Source organism: Podarcis erhardii (assembly GCF_964252035.2).
Source record: "Podarcis erhardii genome assembly, chromosome: 2".
Classification (NCBI taxonomy): domain Eukaryota; kingdom Metazoa; phylum Chordata; class Lepidosauria; order Squamata; family Lacertidae; genus Podarcis; species Podarcis erhardii.
The window spans coordinates 93,015,811-93,035,088 of NC_138498.1; the positions used below are offsets into that span (position 1 = coordinate 93,015,811).

The 19,278-nt window shown below is 46.9% G+C and overlaps 1 long non-coding RNA gene across 1 annotated transcript; it reads left to right on the forward strand.

Moving 5' to 3' along the window:
* Window positions 1-5,234: 5,234 nt before the first annotated feature.
* On the forward strand, window positions 5,235-11,792 carry LOC309337476. Its single transcript, XR_014154341.1, has 3 exons — window positions 5,235-5,354; window positions 6,874-7,024; window positions 10,775-11,792. It is a non-coding gene; the product is annotated as an uncharacterized lncRNA (long non-coding RNA).
* Window positions 11,793-19,278: the final 7,486 nt, after the last annotated feature.

Here is a 19,278-nt window from a genome sequence, read left to right on the forward strand (position 1 = left end):
ACCGTGACATACTCTTCAGGGACAAGAGGAGACAAGTGTCCATGGAGTAGGCTAGTGTTTGTGAAAGTTTCTGCCTTTCTTTAGGGAACCTGTAGGAGGTCAACCTGTCTCCAAGAAACGGCTGCATATCTGCCATGGAAGCCCTTGTTTATTGAGTAATTTTCTGCACGTGTAATCCGGTTTGGTGTAGCGGTTAGTGTGTTGCACTAGGACCTGGGAGGCCAGGACTCAAATCCCCAGTCAACCATAAATGCTATCTTGGGCCAGTCACTGTCTCTCAGCCTTACAGAATTGTTGTAATAGTGAGCAGGAAAACCATATGCACCACCTCGAAGGGGTGAAAATATAATAAGGAAGGAAGAAATCTGCAACACAAATGAGGCATCCTGTGACACTGAATGAAAGGAGCCTCTTAGAACACACCCAGGGCTCACCTGAGGACAGGTTGCAGGTTGCCAGTGTTGGTTCCAGATTTCAGGAGGCCCTTGGCAAGATGACCTCAGCGACTTGATGTTACTTATGTTTTGCGACAGCTCTGAGTTTATTTACAACTATACAGACTTAGCAACTATACAGACTTAGCATAGGTGGAGGCACACCTAAACATTTCAACAGACAGCCATAGTCTACAGCTCCCACATCAGGTCTCTAGAGACAGGCAGCCCCCCAAAACATTTACAGATCACAGCACTCAGTTCACAGTGTCTCTCCTGGTCTCTGACTCAGAACTGCACTCACAGCAGACTCAGAACTGCACTCACAGTGCTCTAACCAAGCCTTATGAAGAACATTTGAGGGAGTTGGGTATGTATAGCCTGAATAAGAGGAGACTGAAAGGAGATATGATAGCCATCTTCTAATATCTAAAGGACTGTCCTATGAAAGATGGAGAAAACTTACCGTATTTTCTGCTGCTCCACAGGGTGGAACTCAAACCAATGGATTCAAATTACGAGTTCCCAACAAAACATTAGGAAGAGCTTTCTGATGGTAAGACATGTTCGACAGTGGAATGGCTTCCCTCAGAAGGTGGTAGACTCTCCTTCATTGGAAGTTTTTAAACAGAGTTTGTCAGAAATTATTTAGCTGTGATTCCTGCATTGAAGGGTTGGACTGGATGACCCCTGTGGTCCCTTCGAACTCTACCATTCTATGTTTCTATTTCTTAGCAATTTAGAAAACATAAGGGAAATGGACTAAGGATTAGTTTCCACAGAAACATATCACTGGGCTATTAACATTCTCTTTCAAGTACAAGGTACATAAGAGGAGCTCTGTTGGATCAGACCAAAAGCCCACCAGATTCCTATGGGACGTCCACAAGCAGAACATGAGCACAACAGCCCTCTCCCCACTTGTGATTCCAAGCAAACAGCATTCAGAGGCATGTTGCCTCTGATCCATAGCACTTGTGATTCGTAGCCGCTGATCTATAACAATGAATTCACTTTTTTTCCACAGTTGCTGTGCAATGACTTGACATGTTTATTGAGGTCTCCACCAGAACCCCACAATCTTTCCTGGCCATTCTCCACCAGCTCCACTTTGTGGTTCTGCTTGGAGCAGGGATAGGAAATTTGCAGCGCTCCAGATGCTGCTAGATGACAATCCCCAGGATACCTAAACATTTGACACAACAGTCTGCAGCTGATGATGGGAACTGGAGGTTTAGGGGATTCTGGCAGGCTATGAACCTGCATCATTAGAGCAAACATCCTTGACATTCCTGGCATTGGTCCTTATCAGATAGGACAGTGATTCAGCAAGCACACAGACTTAAAACAACTCCTTGTCATCTAATCTTTGAGGTATGTTGCTAAGGGGCAGCCCTATGAAGTATGTGTTGCCACTCCCATGGCTGTGTTCTCTGTAAAGAAAAAAGGGAAGGGACAGCTGTCTAAGAGCTGTCAATTTGGTATTTTCCCAGGCAGGAAAAAAATCCAAGGATGCAGGGACAAAATAATAAGAGTAAAACATATAGAACCTTATCAAGTGATGAGAAGTAGATTTGCAGTACTTGCTTTCAGCCAAGATCTCTCCATGAAGAGGGTCTCTGCCTCCTTCTCTCCCTCTGTCTCTCTGTCTCTGTCTCTGTCTCTCTCTCTCTGTCTCTCTCTCTCTGTCTCTCTCTCTCTCTGTCTCTCTCTCTCTGTCTCTCTCTCTCTCTCACACACACACACACACAAATGCACATACACCCTTTATTTGAATGTATTAATTTTTAAAACAAATTCTACCCCATCTTTCACTGTAAAACAACTTCATGGTGGTTTACACTAACAAAACACCATAATGCCACAGATATAGTTTGAAACCACAAGATAAAACAACTAAACCAGCAAGGGGGGTGGGTTGGGATAAATATAAAACCAGCAAACAAAACGTTCCTTTAAAATACAGTGGTACCTCGGGTTAAGTACTTAATTCGTTCCGGAGGTCCGTTCTTAACCTGAAACTGTTCTTAACCTGAAGCACCACTTTAGCTAATGGGGCCTCCTGCTGCTGCTGTGCTGCCGGAGCATGGTTTCTATTCTTATCCTGAAGCAAAGTTCTTAACCTGAAGCACTATTTCTGGGTTAGCGGAGTGTGTAACCTGAAGCGTATGTAACCCGAGGTACCACTGTATCTCATGTTCCTGTCTTTCCCAACTTGGTGCTCTCCATATGTTTTGGACTCTTCATGTTGCCATGGCAAAGGTCAGGAATGAATTGCAGTTGTGGTCCAAAATGTCTCAAGGGCACCACTTTGGGGAAGGGTCTCATACACCATGCGAAGCCTGAGAGAAAAAGCACAGACCTTGTCTGGCATCCAGGTGGGTCTCTCTGAAGAGTTCTCTCATCTGGGTTTCGCCATAGAAAAGGCCCCATTCAGCAGCCACCTGCCTAGCTTCAGCAGAGATCCATAGAAGTGCTTCTCATTTGACAGGTGGATTCACTTCATTTTAGTAGTATACTCATGCTGGTCCCAATCTAGCACCAGGGCAGAAAATTCAGCCTTCATGTAATGCATGGGCCAGGTTGTTTTCCAAGCATTAAAAAAAGGAGGGGGGAGAGATGCATTCCTCCTTTGGAGACCGAGCCACAAATGAGGGCATGGCAGAGGTGGAATGAGATTCACATTCTGTTCACTACCCACCAGACTGCAGACATTCAGTTCTGATGCAAGGTGTTTTGTTCTCAGGGAAATCAGGTGTCACGATATCAGCACAGAGGGGAAGCAGGAAGCATCATTTGATTGCTGTTGCTTAGTGATGGCCGAGGCTGGGAAAGGGAGTTTGGATGTCCCTGGAGGAGAATTTGCTAGGTGCAGATATAGAGAGGCAGCGACTGGGCATTGTGCATGAAGGTCACGTGGGAAATGGTCAAAGGTTGCCTGTCAGAGATGCAACTTCTCAGGCCTGGAGCTTTTGGCTGTTCTCCAGGCACAACACGCAGATGCCAGGGAAATGCAATGGCTCAATCAATAAAATAATGGAAAGGAAATGCAGACAGGCTAGCCCACGAGAGACTTAAGCATATGTGAAGTGTGTGGACAAATGAAGATATCTGTGTGTCTGTAGTTTTGTATGTGCACAGTGAATTAATGTGTGTGTGTGATCCTGCTGGATGGGTTGGGTATCATCATCATCATCATTAATAAGTGGCATAGCCACTTAGTAAATTTGTCCTTATACTTGGCAATGGTCTCTGTTGTCACTAGACAACAACAGCGCTAATTGTATGGGGAAATCAATATTTTGTGGTCTCCATAATCAAAACCAGTAGGACATAGCTGACTTCACCCAGTAAGCATGACGCTGTCAAGGGGCCGAGAGAGAAAGAGCAGCAATGACGGTACAGTGCTGTGCTCTAATTTTGCATTATGCCACACGCAGCCATGGCAGCCATGTTGAGTCATGCCTGACACCCCAAGGCAGCTGTTTTGTGAATGGCACCTACAGCACTTTCCTCAAGAAATCCAAATCTGCTGACCAATCCCAAAAAGATTGGTGACCTCTGGTCTAGCATAACACATATTCTGGGAAGGCAGCATTTGGGAGAAACTAAAACTGTGCATTGACAGTAAAGAAGCCCCGCCCCAATACTGTGGCCATTGCATTTTAATTAAAAAACACCTGAAGATGTTGTCACAATAGGAAGTAGAGAAGTTGTTTGTTTTGTTTGTTTGTTTTAAACAGAAGTCTCTGGTCTATACTAAGATGGCAGCCACCGACGCCTGAAGGTGGGCTCACCCTTGGGTGAGAAAGCTCTAAGCCCATGGTCCCAACTGGGGCACACACCCCATGGGGGGCAATTTGATTCTGGGGGGGGGCAATTTGAGAATGAGTTATGGACAGTTAATGGCCTTTTAGGCTTCCTTCATGTGAATAGGAATTCATGTTTTGTATAATAAGAATTATATGTGGGGGTAGGGGGAGAGAGGTCAGGATGTTAGAGAACCACTGCTAAGCTTTTTGAGGGAGATAGAACCAGTCACCGTCTGAAACCAGTCACCGCCATCGACCCAACTGGCATGTTTGAACTTTGTGGACGGTGGTGGCGGAGGGAAACCTGCAGAGGACCTGAAACGGAGGGCGCTCCTAGCCAGGATCCTTCGAGGGCAGAAGAGATGCCGAAGCGATTGCCCTGAACTGCTGCACTTGCCAGTCTGCCCTCAGCACCACGCCTTCTCTCGCCGGCAAATCCTTTTCTCACGCGCTGGGTGTAGCCGCCCAGCCTTCGGTCCCGTTTGCCTCGCCCACACCAGGATTTGAATAACACCTTCGGCTCGCCGGTGCGTACGTGTGCGAGGCAGAGGCAGAGGCAGTGGCGAGGGTGAGGCGGCGGGCAGGAGGAGCGGTCTCCAAATAATTCTGCTCGCCCGCCTGTCTCTGCGCCCGGTGCAAGGTCTCCGGAGCGCAGGAGGGAGCGAGGGCCTTCCGCATCCTCCCCAAAAGCATGTCTGGACTGGGGAGCGGCGGCTGAATCAGGAAAGTGCCGCGAAGGAAAGTGAAATGGACCCGCCCTGGGTGTGAGATTAGGATCAGGGCGCGATTAAGCAGGCATTCATGGCGAGGGTCAGCGTTAAGTCTTTTTAATCTTCGCCGAGTCCCAAAGGCCTTTCCCCGCTTCCCTTCCCTCCCTCGCCTCCCACCTCTGGTCACATGCACCCGCACGCAGACACGCTCGAGTGGATGACTAAACGGCTCGGAGCACGGGGAAAGCAGACGCTTCAGAAACTCCCTGCTGCTGCTGCTGCTGCTTTGGCTCTGTGGGCAAAACACCTCACACAGTGCCCGAGCTGTGCTTTCGCCCAGAGCGGCTCTTCAGCAGCTGCAGACGGTGCCCTAAACTTTCTGGTTTCCAGATCACAGGGTGAGCTCGCTCTGCTGCAGCTGTAAAATGGACATATTTTTGTTTCTCCCTACCTACGTTATGCGGGCTTGGGGGAGGGAGGAGGAGTGTCTGTTTGATGGTGGGTATGTAGCCACATACCCATGGGTATGTAGCCACATGGTGGGTATGTAGCCACATACCTACCACCAGGGACACGGGTGGCGCTGTGGGTTAAGCCACAGAGCCTAGGACTTGCCGCGGTTCGAATCCCTGCGACAGGGTGAGCTCCCGTCACTCGGTCCCTGCTCCTGCCAACCTAGCAGTTCGAAAGCACGTCAAAGTGCAAGTAGATAAATAGGTACCGCTCCAGCGGAAAGGTAAACGGCGTTTCCGTGCGCTGCTCTGGTTCGCCAGAAGCGGCTTAAGTCATGCTGGCCACATGACCCGGAAGCTGTACGCTGGCTCCCTCGGCCAATAAAGCGAGATGAGCAACCCCAGAGTCGGCCACAACTGGACCTGATGGTCAGGGGTCTCTTTACCTTTATGTAGCCACATTATACAATTAAAGCACTATGGTGCCGCTTTAAACAATCATGGCTTCCCTCAAGGGATCCTGGGAACTGTAGCTCGTTCATAGCTGTCAACCTTCCCTTTTTTTGCGGGAAATTCCCTTATTCCAGCGCTGTTTCCCTCTGCTATCCCGTTTTGTTAGATATCCCGCAGACTGTCCCCAGGACAGGTGAGGCTGCTGATCCCTTATTTTCGAGGCTGCTGATCCCTTATTTTCAAATCGGAAAGTTGACAGCTATGAGCTCGTTAGTGGTGCGGAGAGTTGTAGGAGATCCCTGTTCACCTTACAGAGCTTCAGTTCCCAAAGGTTCCCGGGAAAGAGGGATCCAGCACATAATAGTTGCGGCTCCCCCAAGGCCCTACACCCAGCTCAACCAAACCAGTCGCATGCGCCAGAACTAAGCTTACCATATTTCAAAAAGTAAAATTCCTGACACCCGCACCCAAATTGTTGGGCTTTTCCCCTGGGAACAAACCCAAATGGCTGAGCTTTTTTCGGGAAACCTCCCCCCAAAATAGTGGTTTTAAAGCTTTTTGAGGTGTTTCCGCTGCTTTTTCTATCGTGTTGCCATACATTCCTGACATTTTGCCAATTCAGCAAACAAAACCCTGACACCATTTTTACACCCAAAAACCAGGACATGTCAGGAATTTTTCTGACTATGGCAAGCCTACCCCAAACCTGCTTCTGAGGGATTCACTGTTAAACCACTCTGAAAATTGTAAAATCTTTGAGAGGTAATGAAGGTGTCAGGCAAGCCTCCTTGGGGAGAGCATTCCACAAATAGGGAGCCACCACAGAAAAGGCCCATTCCTGTGTTGCCATTCGCCAGACCTCTCATGAGGGAGGCACCCAAGGAATGGTGAAATATGGTGAGTGCAAGTTGAAGTTCAGAGTGAGGTCTCTTTGCAAATACCTGCCATTGTAGTTCATAGCCCGTTATCAAAATTTCTGACCAGGCAATTGCTTTGATGTGCTCCATCCTAGAGCTGAAAAGGACTTCAACACCCTTCAGAGATTTCACAAAGGCTTGATCATGATGAGATGTTCATGCAACCGCTTCTTCAGGACCTCCCATGAAAGAAATTCTATTTTCCCAGTGTTTACACCTGTTGACATTCACTGGATTTTTGTCCAAGTAAGTGTGGTTATGATAAGATATGCCAGAAGCATTTCTTGATACCCAACCTAAGCAATTAAATTACATATATAAATCTCCCTACAATTTAACCTTTTGGCATGCAGATGTTTCAGCTTCAATGTGAGAACATTACGTTTCCCAACAGCCAAACAAACAAATTATGATTTCTGGGCAATCTTCCCACAAACCAGGACAAGCAAAGCTCGCATAACCTTGAGTGACTATTGTGGGCATCTAGGGGACAATGTCTGTGACACCACAAAGACACAAGATCTATTACAGGCATATTTCATCATATAACAGATCTTGGCATTTTAAAACTTTTTTTTTGTTTCTTTTTTTAAAGCAGTTTTTAGACCTGCAAAAGTTGAGCAACCTTTAAAAAAGCACACACAAATACTACATAGCTATCCAGATAGAGTGGGTATTTATTTTTTATTTTTTAATTCCTTTCTTTGAAGGACAGGTGTGTCAAAAGTGGTGAGCAGGCTCCCTCCCTCCATCTCTCAAAGCAAAGCTCTCTCCACCCAGTAGATCTGCAAATTTAACATGCAACTGCACTGGCTCCATTCATGCAGTATGACATTGTTAGCAATAATCACCCTCCCTTCACAATCTTCTGAATCAATAAAGAGGGGCATCTGTAGCCAATCTGACCTGTGGTTTAAAACACACACACACACACACAAAAAAAAATTCTGAGCTTGGTTATCAGTCTAAACAGTTATCTCAGCATAAACAAAACCCATGTACCGTATTTTTCCATGTATAACACGCCCCCCAAGATTACTGAAAATCGCTCACCCGCCTGAACAACATTTGAAAAAGCACGCGAGGCAGAAGCCACCAATCGGCTGACCGCTCACCACCACCAGCAGCCAATCACCCACCCAAATGCCGCTGCAGCAGCCAATCGACAACAGCCCTTGCCGAAGCCCACAATCACCTGCACTATTGCCGCTGACAATCTCCTGCTCGCAGCAGCAAACAATCCCCTGTCCCCCCCCCGCACTATCTGTGTATAAGATGAGCCCAGTTTTTAAAGATTATTTTAACATAAAACTCGTCTTACACAGAAAAGTACGGTATTCTAAAATACTGACTTAGTGGGACTTTCTTCTAATCAGAAATGTGCAGGATGGTAGTGTAATTTAAGTGGGCACATTGCCAGGGTAATGCCCCCCATTGGAAGGTTTGTGTGATGTATCCCATTTCAAGAGTTAGTATACACAACAGGCTTGTAGGATTTACTGCTAACATATAAGACGATATACTACAATCTTAAAGCTGTACTTACACATTTATGTGCTATTGGTTTCAGCTGTTCGGTGGATAGTTGAGTCGATCACCCCTAACAGCCCAGTGTCTTCATATTGTGTGTGGGGGGGGGGTTGCTGTGCATCCTTATGGCCAACAAATAATGCTACTCAGGGTGAGAGCATGGGGGTGAAAAGCATGAAGTTGCGAGAGTCGGTTGGCAGAGTGAGGCCCCTTTGGGGTAAGGGACAAAGGGTGTGAGTGGGCTTCCTCTGGGTGGGAACTGTTGCTAAAAAACATTTGATTGGTCTTTTTTTTTTACCCAGGAATTTGGTTAAATTGGAAATTCTAATTGTTGTCCTCACTGCTGTTTAGATTTGTTCGACCATTGGGAAATAGTTACCATATTTTTTGCACCATAACACTCACTTTTTTCCTCCTAGAAAGTAAGGGGAAATGTCTGTGTGTGTTATGGAGGAAATGCCTATGGGTGGCATGCCTACGGATTTTCCTCCTCTAAAAACTTTGTGCATGTTATGGTCGGGTGTGTGTTATAGAGCAAAAAACACGGTAATTTATGCTATTTATTGGATTTTTTAAAAAAATGGGATTCTGCACTTTTTGCATATTGTTTCCTTTTTCTGTATATTTTTATTGTTAGTTTATTTCATTGTTCCCAGCTCTGGGGTTGACATATTAAATGAAGAGCAGTTTGATCACTGTTGTCATCAAAAGGCTTAACCGGGCGGGGGGGGGGGTAGTTTGTGAAGTGGGACAATCAGTGTACAAATCTTTTCTGGTATGGAACAAGAATAAAGCTGAGAACTCCTGACCTACTTTTGGTTTCACTGCTCTGATCTTGGGAATCTTAGTAGGGAAGGATGTGGTTGAGCAGCAAATGAGTGTTTTAAAAATAATAATAGAACAAGAAAACTCTGAGATTGAACCCCAGCACCATCTCTACAGTTGTGGACAAAATCATGCCCAGACTTGTTTCTGGTACTAAGGAAACAAAGAGAGCATAGGTCTTCTTGGCAATATTCCCGACTCTGAGCTGTCTGCACAATAGATTCCTTGTTGCAATCCTTCAAGTGTCATGTGCGTCTTGCTCCAAAACTCCCTTGGAGGCTGGCTGGGCAATCTATATGACAATTCATATGCCTAAATACCTTGTACCAGCCACATTTAGATATATATGCCGTGTCAGACCATTGGCATGCTTCAAAGCATAACAGACTCTATACCAACAATATTTTTTTTAACTCACGAAGGCTTCTGCAATTCTTTGCATTTTAATCTGTTGCAGTTGGATGACATTATTAAAAAAATTAATTATTTGCCCACCTAGATTTATTGCATTATTAAAAAAAGAAAGAAACTGAACTATTAAGCAATTTAAAGGTTCCAGATCAGTTATGCCAGATATAGACCAGCATTTACTGGCTTGTCTATAGATACTACTCTATTGGAAATATTCCTATGGTTTTGACCCTATTCATGTTTACATAAAAGTAAACTGTTTGGAACTCTATACCACCCGCTTTAAGCTGGGCAGTCTTTGGTCAATAAAGTGCTTAAATGCCATGGTACAATGTTCACCTGCCCCAGCTGCAACAAAACATGCCTCTCCCATAGCAGTCTCTACAGCCACGGGTGATGCTGTAAACTCTCCAATGGCTTGCCTTCACCCCTGAAGGTGCCCTCTTCCATTGTCTCCCAAGGCAGACAGATGCCAACAACTGCCTAGAAATCAGCTGGACTCCCCCCCCCCCGCCGCCCCATGTAAACGGGTTGTATTCAGTGTTGGCTTTGAGCTAGCTTCATGGAACCTCCCCATCCTCTGCAGCCTTGAAAAAAAAAAGAAAAAGTTGCTCCTGAAGGCTAGGGGAGTCTTCAGAGCATTATGGGATACAGAGCAGAAGGTTGCAGCAGGTAAGAGCATCGCAGGAAAACTGGATGTCCCACCTTGTATGAGCAGAAACACTTGCTGCTAGTGCAAAACCACCATTGGATACAAGCTAATGAAATGTAAGCCTGTTGCTTGGGTCCATTATAGATATAAAGGTAAAGGGGCCCTTGACCATTAGGTCCAGTTGTGACCAACTCTGGGGTTGCGGCGCTCATCTCGCTTTATTGGCTGAGGGAGCCAGTGTACAGCTTCCGGGTCATGTGGCCAGCATGACTAAACCGCTTCTGGTGAACCAGAGCAGCACACAGAAACACCATTTACCTTCCCGCTGGAGCGGTGCCTGTTTATCTACTTGCACTTTGACGTGCTTTCGAACTGCTAGGTTGGCAGGAGCAGGGACCAAGCAACGGGAGCTCACTCTGTCACGGGGATTTGAACCGCCGACCTTCTGATCGGCAAGTCCTAGGCTCTGTGGTTTAACCCACAGCGCCACCTGCGTCCCTCCATTATAGTTACTTCCAGATAAATACTTCCAGATAAAGGGCTTGCACTGACAATTTCTGTGTTTTCATAATAACTAGCATCATCCGTCACGGGGATCAATGAAGCTGGCAGAGTCCAAAAGTGAGGGTGGGTGGAAATAAACATCTTGCAAGTATCTTTTGTCTTCAAAATCCCTTGGGCTCAGGTGACTCGGTTCAGCTCCCTTATAAGCTGTGTGCTACTGTTTCACAAAGTAGGTGGTTTAATTTACAGAGCATGCAAAGGATGCTCTCCCCCTTCCCACGTTCCTGTCAGCAGGGAAGTCCTGGCTTGTGATTCTCACATGCAAAGCAGTTGCTGGTCTTCGGTGGCAACATGCGCTGCGCGTTGCTCTCGGGCAGCAAAAGGCCACCTGCAACATGCTGCCAGATATTTTCCACCCCAAGGCAGCTGAGCTTTTCGCCTCCCTGTGATTAATTCTGCCCACTCTTGCAGGCATTATTCTCCCAGCCAAGGAGGAATGAGAGACTCCCTTCTCCTAGTCTCACTATTGAGCAATCGGAGCCCCTCCCACCAGCTCTGTGTGTGTGTACTGTCTTTACACTAAGATTCAGCCACATGAGCCTAAAACTATAAGGAAAAATAAAGCTTTTGCTTTTTTAAAAAAATGATCTAAACGTAGGCATGTTTACTCAGATGTAAGTCCCACTGTGTTCATTGGGTCTAGTACCTATTAAGTGTGCTTAGGGCCCCCTGCAGACCAGTGGTTTATTCCAGCTTCATACAAGAAGCACAAGGGCTGCTGTTGTTGCTTTCATAGAATCATAGAGTTGGAAGGGACCCTGGGGATCATCTAGTCCAACCCCCTGCAGTGCAGGAATATGCTGCTGTCCCTTACGGGGATCAAACCTGCAACAGTGGTATTTTCAGCACCATACTCTTAACCATTCTGCAACACGTTCTTGCCACAGTAACAGTGCATTGGTGGGGACTTCTCCAGGTTCATTAATTGTTCTACAATGCCTCACTGATGCAGCCGCATTATTATTGTCCGGAGGGGCTACTGTGCAACAATAGCAGAAGGAAAATAAACCAGGACATTTGTGGTATAAAAATTGATGAGATGTCAGTAGGAAGTTGCAGTGAATGAAGCATAGAATCATAGAGGTGTAGAGCTGGCAGGGACACTGAGAGTCTTCTAATCCAATCCACAGCAATGCAGGACTCTCAACTGAAGCTTCCATGACAGATGGATGCTCTGCATCTAACCCATGGGTCAGCAAACTAAGGCCTGGGGGCTGGATCCGGCCCAATTGTCTTCTGGATCTGGCGCGCGGACAGTCCAGGAATCGCCGCATGGATCTGCTTCTGATCGTTCAGGCTGCGCCATTCCTCCCCCTCCCTCACACACACCGCGGCAGCACCTCCTCCCTCCCTCCTCCTGGCTTCTCCCCGCCCTGCCTAGAGGAGGAAGGGGGCTGGCCTTTGATTGCTGCCAGCACCACCAGCAGCATGATCGCTCAAGCGGCCGCCATTTAAAGCAGCCCCTCTCCAGAGTCCTTTTGTATGCCACTCATCATCCCTCCACCGCCGCCCCCTCCATAAGGTCTGAGGGACAGTGGACCGGCCCCCTGCTGAAAAATTTTGCCGACCCCTGATTTAACCTCTGCTTGAAAGCCTCCAAGGAAGGACAGTCCACCACCTTCTGAGGGAAGTGTGACCACCCCAAAACTTTTGTAGGCTCAAAAAGTATTGAATGTGTGGAGCATGTACCAGTCCACCCCTGATAGCATCATTTGCACAAGCCTCCACAAATGCACACTTAAAAAAGATGTCCAGAGAGGCCCTAGGATTGCAGCCTTGGTTAGAATTTCATTGGCATACCTCCCTTTGGTTAACTCCTACAAGAAAGCATTCATTAATGAGTAATTTGCAGTGAGTCACACACAAGAGGAGACGGGCCATAGTTCAGTGGCAGAGCACATGATTTGCCTGAAAAAAGATCCCACCAGATTCAGGCCCTGGCATCTGACCCCTGTCTGAACTTCCGAAGAGCTGTTGACAGTTGTTTTAGAGAGGTCCATGTTGAGCAAGATGGGCCAATGGTCTGACTCAGCATAAGAAAAGTTTCCTTTGAGAAAATATTTAAGATCAAACACCCCAAAAACATCAACAGCAGTAAAGAAATGGCATCAGTGTGTCAAGGCTTGTGCTAGTGTATCACAAACACCACATAGTCTACGTGCATATACACCATTGAGTTCACTCTCAGGGGACTCAGTAGGGCTTACTTTTGAGTAAATGCGCACAGAACAGGGATTTAGGAATAAAAACATCCTTGGGAGGGTATTTTCTGGACAATATTTCTAACATGGTACTGCACTTTGAGATTCTGAAAATGAGAAGGTTTCAGGAATGAGCTGGTTGCTAACAGCAATTTTATGAATTTATTAGATCCTAAATTTGAAAGCAGAAGTCTCTGCCAAAGTCATATTGAAATAAGGGACTGTAGTTGTACATGGTTGTACACTGTTGTTTATAGACGCATCTGAGAATAGGCTCCACTGTAGGAGAGAATGTAATCCTATGCATAAAGGTAAAGGTAAAGGGACCCCTGACCATTTGGTCCAGTCGTGACCGACTCTGGAGTTGCGGCACTCATCTCGCTTTATTGGCCAAGGGAGCTGGCGTACAGCTTCCGGGTCATGTGGCCAGCATGACTAAGCCGCTTCTGGCAAACCAGAGCAGCGCATGGAAACGCCATTTACCTTCCTGCCGGAGCGGTACCTATTTATCTACTTTCACTTTGATGTGCTTTCGAACTGCTAGGTTGGCAGGAGCAGGGACCGAGCAACGGGAGCTCACCCCGTTGTGGGGATTCGAACTGCCAGCCTTCTGATCGGCAAGTCCTAGGCGCTGTGGTTTAACCCACAGTGCCACCCGCAAGCCCCACAGTAAGTCTCACAGAATATGGCAAGGTTTACTTCTGAGTAAGCATGTCTAGAATTGGATTGCATGGCTGCAATCCTATGCACGGAAGCAAGATGCATTGTACATGGTGGGATTTACTTTCAAGTAAGCATGCAGAAGATTGGCTACCTGTTGAAGTCTATGTTCAATGGCATTTAGCTTGTGATCTTGTGTACATGGAAGTAAATCCCACTGAACATAACTATTTTTATTACGGTTTATTAAATTTGAATACTGCCCTTCATTCGAAAATCACAGGGTGGTTCATAACATAAAAAACACAATATAAAAACCACAAAATGCATAATAAAATAAGAACAACAACAAACCAATAATCCCCCCTCCCACAACACATTTAAAAGGGCATTGGATGTCAATCAGCCAGAGGCCTGGTTATAGGGAAACATTTTCGCCTGGCGCTTAAAGATATGCAATGATGGCCCCAGGAGACCCTCCCTGGCTTCTTGACAAACCAGGTATGGGGAACCTTTGGTCGTCCAGATTTTGCTGAAGTACCATTCCCATCGTCCCCAGTCACTGGCCATGCTTGTTGGGGCTGATGGGAGTTGTAGTTCAGCCACTTCTGGAGGCAGTACCAGAGGAAGAGGGGAGGAGGGGGTAGGGTGCCACGGGTGGCACTGAGGCTGCAGGGCTGGCTTGCAGGGTGCCCTAGCTGCCTCCCTCTCGACTACTCTCCAGCAGAGGGGGAGGTGGCGGACAGGTTGCCCCAGCTCTTCCTATCCAGTGGTCGGCCAGAGCCGCCCATGGCAGCTAGCTCTGCCCCCTGGTGCCTGGCACCTGAGCAGCTAGCTAAACTGCTGTCTGGAGTGCCAAAGACCATAGTGCTGATAATGCCAAAGTCGCAGGTTCGACCCCCATAATGGGCAGCTGCATATTCCTGCATTGCAGGGGGTTGGACTAGAGGATCCTCCGCTACCCTTCCATCTCTACAATTCAATGATTTGATGAATGCACAAACTTGCTGTAAATTCACCTACAGGTGTAGGGCAGGCCTCATTGCTCCTTTGCAGGGTTTTGTTGACTTCTTTGTTTTCTTATCGGCCTCGCAACGTAATCTTGAAACTTATTATATAGAGGTTCTTGGGTGGCAGAGCTCAGGGGCGGAACATCTGTTCTGCATGAGGAGGGGTTCCCAGGTGCATTTCCGAGCATCTCCAGGTAGGTGTGGGAAAGTCCGCCGTCTGAAATCCTGGAAAGCTGCTTGCAAGACCTTGTAGAAACAACACCAATCTAGACGGATTTATGGTCTGACTCAGTACAAGGTAGCTTCCCGAGTTCCTATGAACCTGCCTGGAAGTGTCGCGCGATCAGCTTAGTCTGTTACTCTAGCCCTGATTTCACTGTTTGCTTGACACAAAACAAATATACCTTTTACCTTTGTCAATGGTCATGACAAGTAGGAAGAGAGTAGGGAACACACATCCCTCTCTCCCTCTTCCTCTCTCTCTCTCCATCCTCCCTCTGCCCCACCTACTCGCCACAGATCAGCCTCCACAATCCAGACCATAGGATGCCACGTGCAAAAACCATGCTGGGGAATTGCACCATAACGTAAGTTTGCTTTGCATCTTTGCCACTCCGGGAGAACATCCTCATTAGCTGCTGCAGAGCTGTCCCAGCTCCCTCGTCTCCCTTGCATCTCTTATGCCAGAGCGGAGAAAAGGCTGTGCTGCACCAATCCTGTCTCACACATGGCAGGAGCACAGCACGCAACTGCTGCCCTCCCACCTCCCACGGCTGCCACCTGTCCCAATGATGCCTGTTGTAAAAGTGCTGCATTGTGCAGGGAAGGAGAAGCACACAGGGCAGCGTAAGGGAGCGGTCAGCCTAAGGCAATTTTCTGCTTAGATTAGAGTGACTTGGCTCTGGTGCCACATACAGTTCTCTCTCCCTTCTTTTTGGATGTTTGCCCTGTGCTAGAGATATGTATCTTCAACTTAGAAATCAATGGCACCGTCTCATCCTGATCCTGAGCCCTTCCACATCTCTTGCCGTTCCTCCCTGTACTTCCCTGGCCCTGATGGACCTCATGTAATGTCTGCAGAATGCAGCTGGGTGTCCCCAGCAGGGCCAGCTACAAAACAAAACAATACCTGCCCCATAGATGGCTTGGCCCTGGTATCCTGAGGGATAGCTCATGAGACTCTTAATCTCAGTGTTGTGGTTTCAAGCCCCACATTGGGCAAAAAGATTCCTGCATTGCAGGGGGCTGGAGAAGATGAACCTCATGGTCCCTTCAAACTCTACAATTCTGTGAGTCTGTTAAAAGAGCCCTTGAGAGGGCTGGAGAGGTTCCCAAGATCACGCTATTGGAAGTTCCCCTTTTCTTTCTTTCCCCTGCCAAGCATTTCACAAGGAAAGAAAGTCAGGGAGCAGTTCCTGTCTGCCAGACAATCCCCTGGGGAGTTGTGATGATGCAAGAAAGGAATGATTTCAGGTCTCCTCTTCCCTTTTCTTTTTAAAGGGGTGGGGAGGGGGGGAATGATTGATTGCTAGAAAAAGAGGGAAGAACTCAGCTGGACTCAGTGCTCTCTCTGGTTTGAGGGGTCTTTCCATGCAGCAGCTTTCTAGCCTTTTCAGTGAATGAATTTGACTGGTCTCTTTTTAAGACTACCCCAAATCCTTTCCTAAGGGAGACAGGACAAGAAGATGGGTTTTCATGTCACATCAACCCTGGCACGATGCGCTCGCGCGCGCTCTCTCTCTCTCTCTCTCACACACACACACACGCTTTTGAACCCTTCCTTCTCACCTCCTCACATGCTGTAAGATATATTCCTCCACTCTTCAGAGTGCAACCCAGTTTCCCCTTATGTAACACCCAGAGAAAATTCGCAGGCATCTGTAAAGGTGCAATTACCATTAGGCGTGCCTTTCGACAATCAGCACAAACATTTGAAGTGGGCATTATCGTGGCTCCTTCAGGCAGGTGGAGATGTGGGGTACGTAAGTTGTAAACATCCCATGCTGGCGAGCTGTTACATCACCAATGAGGATGATCTAGAATTACATAACGGGTGTTGTTTTCTCTTGTCCACGTTCAGATTCTGTGACCTTTCCCCGACTGAAATCACTGGAGAAGATCATGATCGGTGCCATGCGCCGAGACTTCGCCCCACTTTACATTACAGCTGGGTGCTGTGCAGGGTATTTGGAGCAGGGGGGGAGGGATTGCAGTTCCTATGACCACATGTTGCAGAGCCTGGAGTTGCCATGGATACTGTGCTTCTCAGGATTTTGCCACTTGTTGGCAGTCACACTTGCTCAATAAAGCAAAACCAACAGATGTCATGACACCACCAGAGGGCTATATATCGTGGGCTGTTTCTCACCAGCTCATTGTGTGTGGTAGCTGTTTTATTCCCCCCTCTCACTCCAGATGCCTGCTTTCCTGCATTTTACCCCTAGTGAAATAGTCATAGAAGAAAGAGTTCAGTGTACTTTCTCAGATCTGTAGCATGAAACAGCATTGTAACCCTTCCAGACATGTGCGCTGGGCAACAGTGCACCAAAATGTGACTGCCGAGCACATCCACATCATACATGTAAAGTCTCTTGTTCCACTTAAAACAGTTGTGGCTTCTCCCCCCAAAGAATTCTGGGAAATGTCACTTGTGAACGGCCTCCTAACGATTTTCAGCTTCCTTTACAAACTACGGTTTCCAGGATTCTTTGGGGGCAAAGCCATGATCCGTAAAGAGGAATTAAAGTGCTTAAAATGTATGTTGTGGGTGTGACACACATGGAAGTTCCCCACTTGACCATTCCAGTAGGGTCAAAAGATAAGAAAACCAGGTATGGCAAAAGAAGAAGAAAGAAATGGCTCAGGAGAAGCAAATGTATTAATGAGAACTTACCCACTGAATTGCAGCTTTACCTTTTCAAAGCCTGCACTCTTGCATTTGCATGTGCACACAGAAAACTCTCCACACTAGTGATGTGTCTACTTCCTTGCTACTGCTGGCTTCTTCTTCTTCTTCTTCTTCTTCTTCTTCTTCTTCTTCTTCGGCGATCACTCATAGCTGAGTAAGATTGTCTTCCATAAACACGGTTTTAAAAGTGAGTCCGTAAGAGACTATGGAGGCCAGTTCTGGATCCACACATCCTTCCACAGTGGGGGACATAGGTTTCTGGGCGGGAGTTGATCACGGTGAGGTTTTGCCAAGTGTGCCTTCCTCTTAGTGTGTTTCTCCCTTTTGTCCTGAGTTTGGGGGTCTTCAAAACCCATGACATCTTTGGTAAAGGCAATGGGGCTGGGATGAGGGGAAGAGAGAAAACAATGCTTGGGAGGACTGGAGCAGGTTCCCTGGTCTGGATCAGCCACCCCTGATGTAATATATTGCACATGACTAGAAAGCTTGAGACTGTGGTGGAGGAGGGTTTTATTTGTTTGCTAATAATGAATGAGAGGCACAAATACAAGATGGGTGACACCTGGCTTGAGAGCAGTACACGTGAAAAGGATCTAGGAGTCTTGGTTGACCACAAACTTGACATGAGCCAACAGTGTGACGCGGCAGCTAAAAAAGCCAATGCAATTCTGGGCTGCATCAATAGGAGTATAGCATCTAGATCAAGGGAAGTAATAGTGCCACTGTATTCTGCTCTGGTCAGACCTCACCTAGAGTACTGTGCCCAGTTCTGGGCACCACAGTTCAAGAAGGACACTGACAAACTGGAACGTGTCCAGAGGAGGGCAACCAAAATGGTCAAAGACCTGGAAACGATGCCTTACGAGGAACGGCTAAGGGAGCTGGGCATGTTTAGCCTGGAGAAGAGGAGGTTAAGGGGTGATATGATAGCCATGTTCAAATATATAAAAGGATGTGACATAGAGGAGGGAGAAAGGTTGTTTTCTGCTGCTCCAGAGAAGTGGACACGGAGCAATGGCTCCAAACTACAAGAAAGAAGATTCCACCTAAACATTAGGAAGAACTTCCTGACAGTAAGAGCTGTTCGACAGTGGAATTTGCTGCCAAGGAGTGTGGTGGAGTCTCCTTCTTTGGAGGTCTTTAAGCAGAGGCTTGACAACCATATATCAGGAGTGCTCTGATGGTGTTTCCTGCTTGGCAGGGGGTTGGACTCAATGGCCCTTGTGGTCTCTTCCAACTCTATGATTCTATGATTCTAAGATTCTAAGATTCTAATTGTAGGGTAATAGTATCTGAACTGTAATTGGCATAACTGTCTATGCCCCATTGTTGCTTTATATGGTCTAATCTGTTATGAATGTTTATTTCCCTCTTAAATACCCAATTAACAGTCCACACACCTCTTTATTCTGAAGTAGAAGAGTCCCCTGAAGTGACTTTCCTATTCCATTTATATGTAATCAAGTAGTTGTGTGAAAATGCCCCAAGGTGTTTGAACATGCCTCAAATACCACATTTTCAGGACATGGGACTTGAGATTTAACAATGCAGAGCTGCTTTCACAAAACTACTCTGCCACAGAAGTGCCACCTCAAAAATTGCCACGTGCCTGAAAATAACTAGTTGGAAAATACGAACAGGAAAACTCTGCCCAGTTATTACCACACTTTGGATATTTGTTCATGTGAGCTGCAATCTTGTTTTCATTTGCTCAGGAGCAAATCCCTTTGCTTTTGATT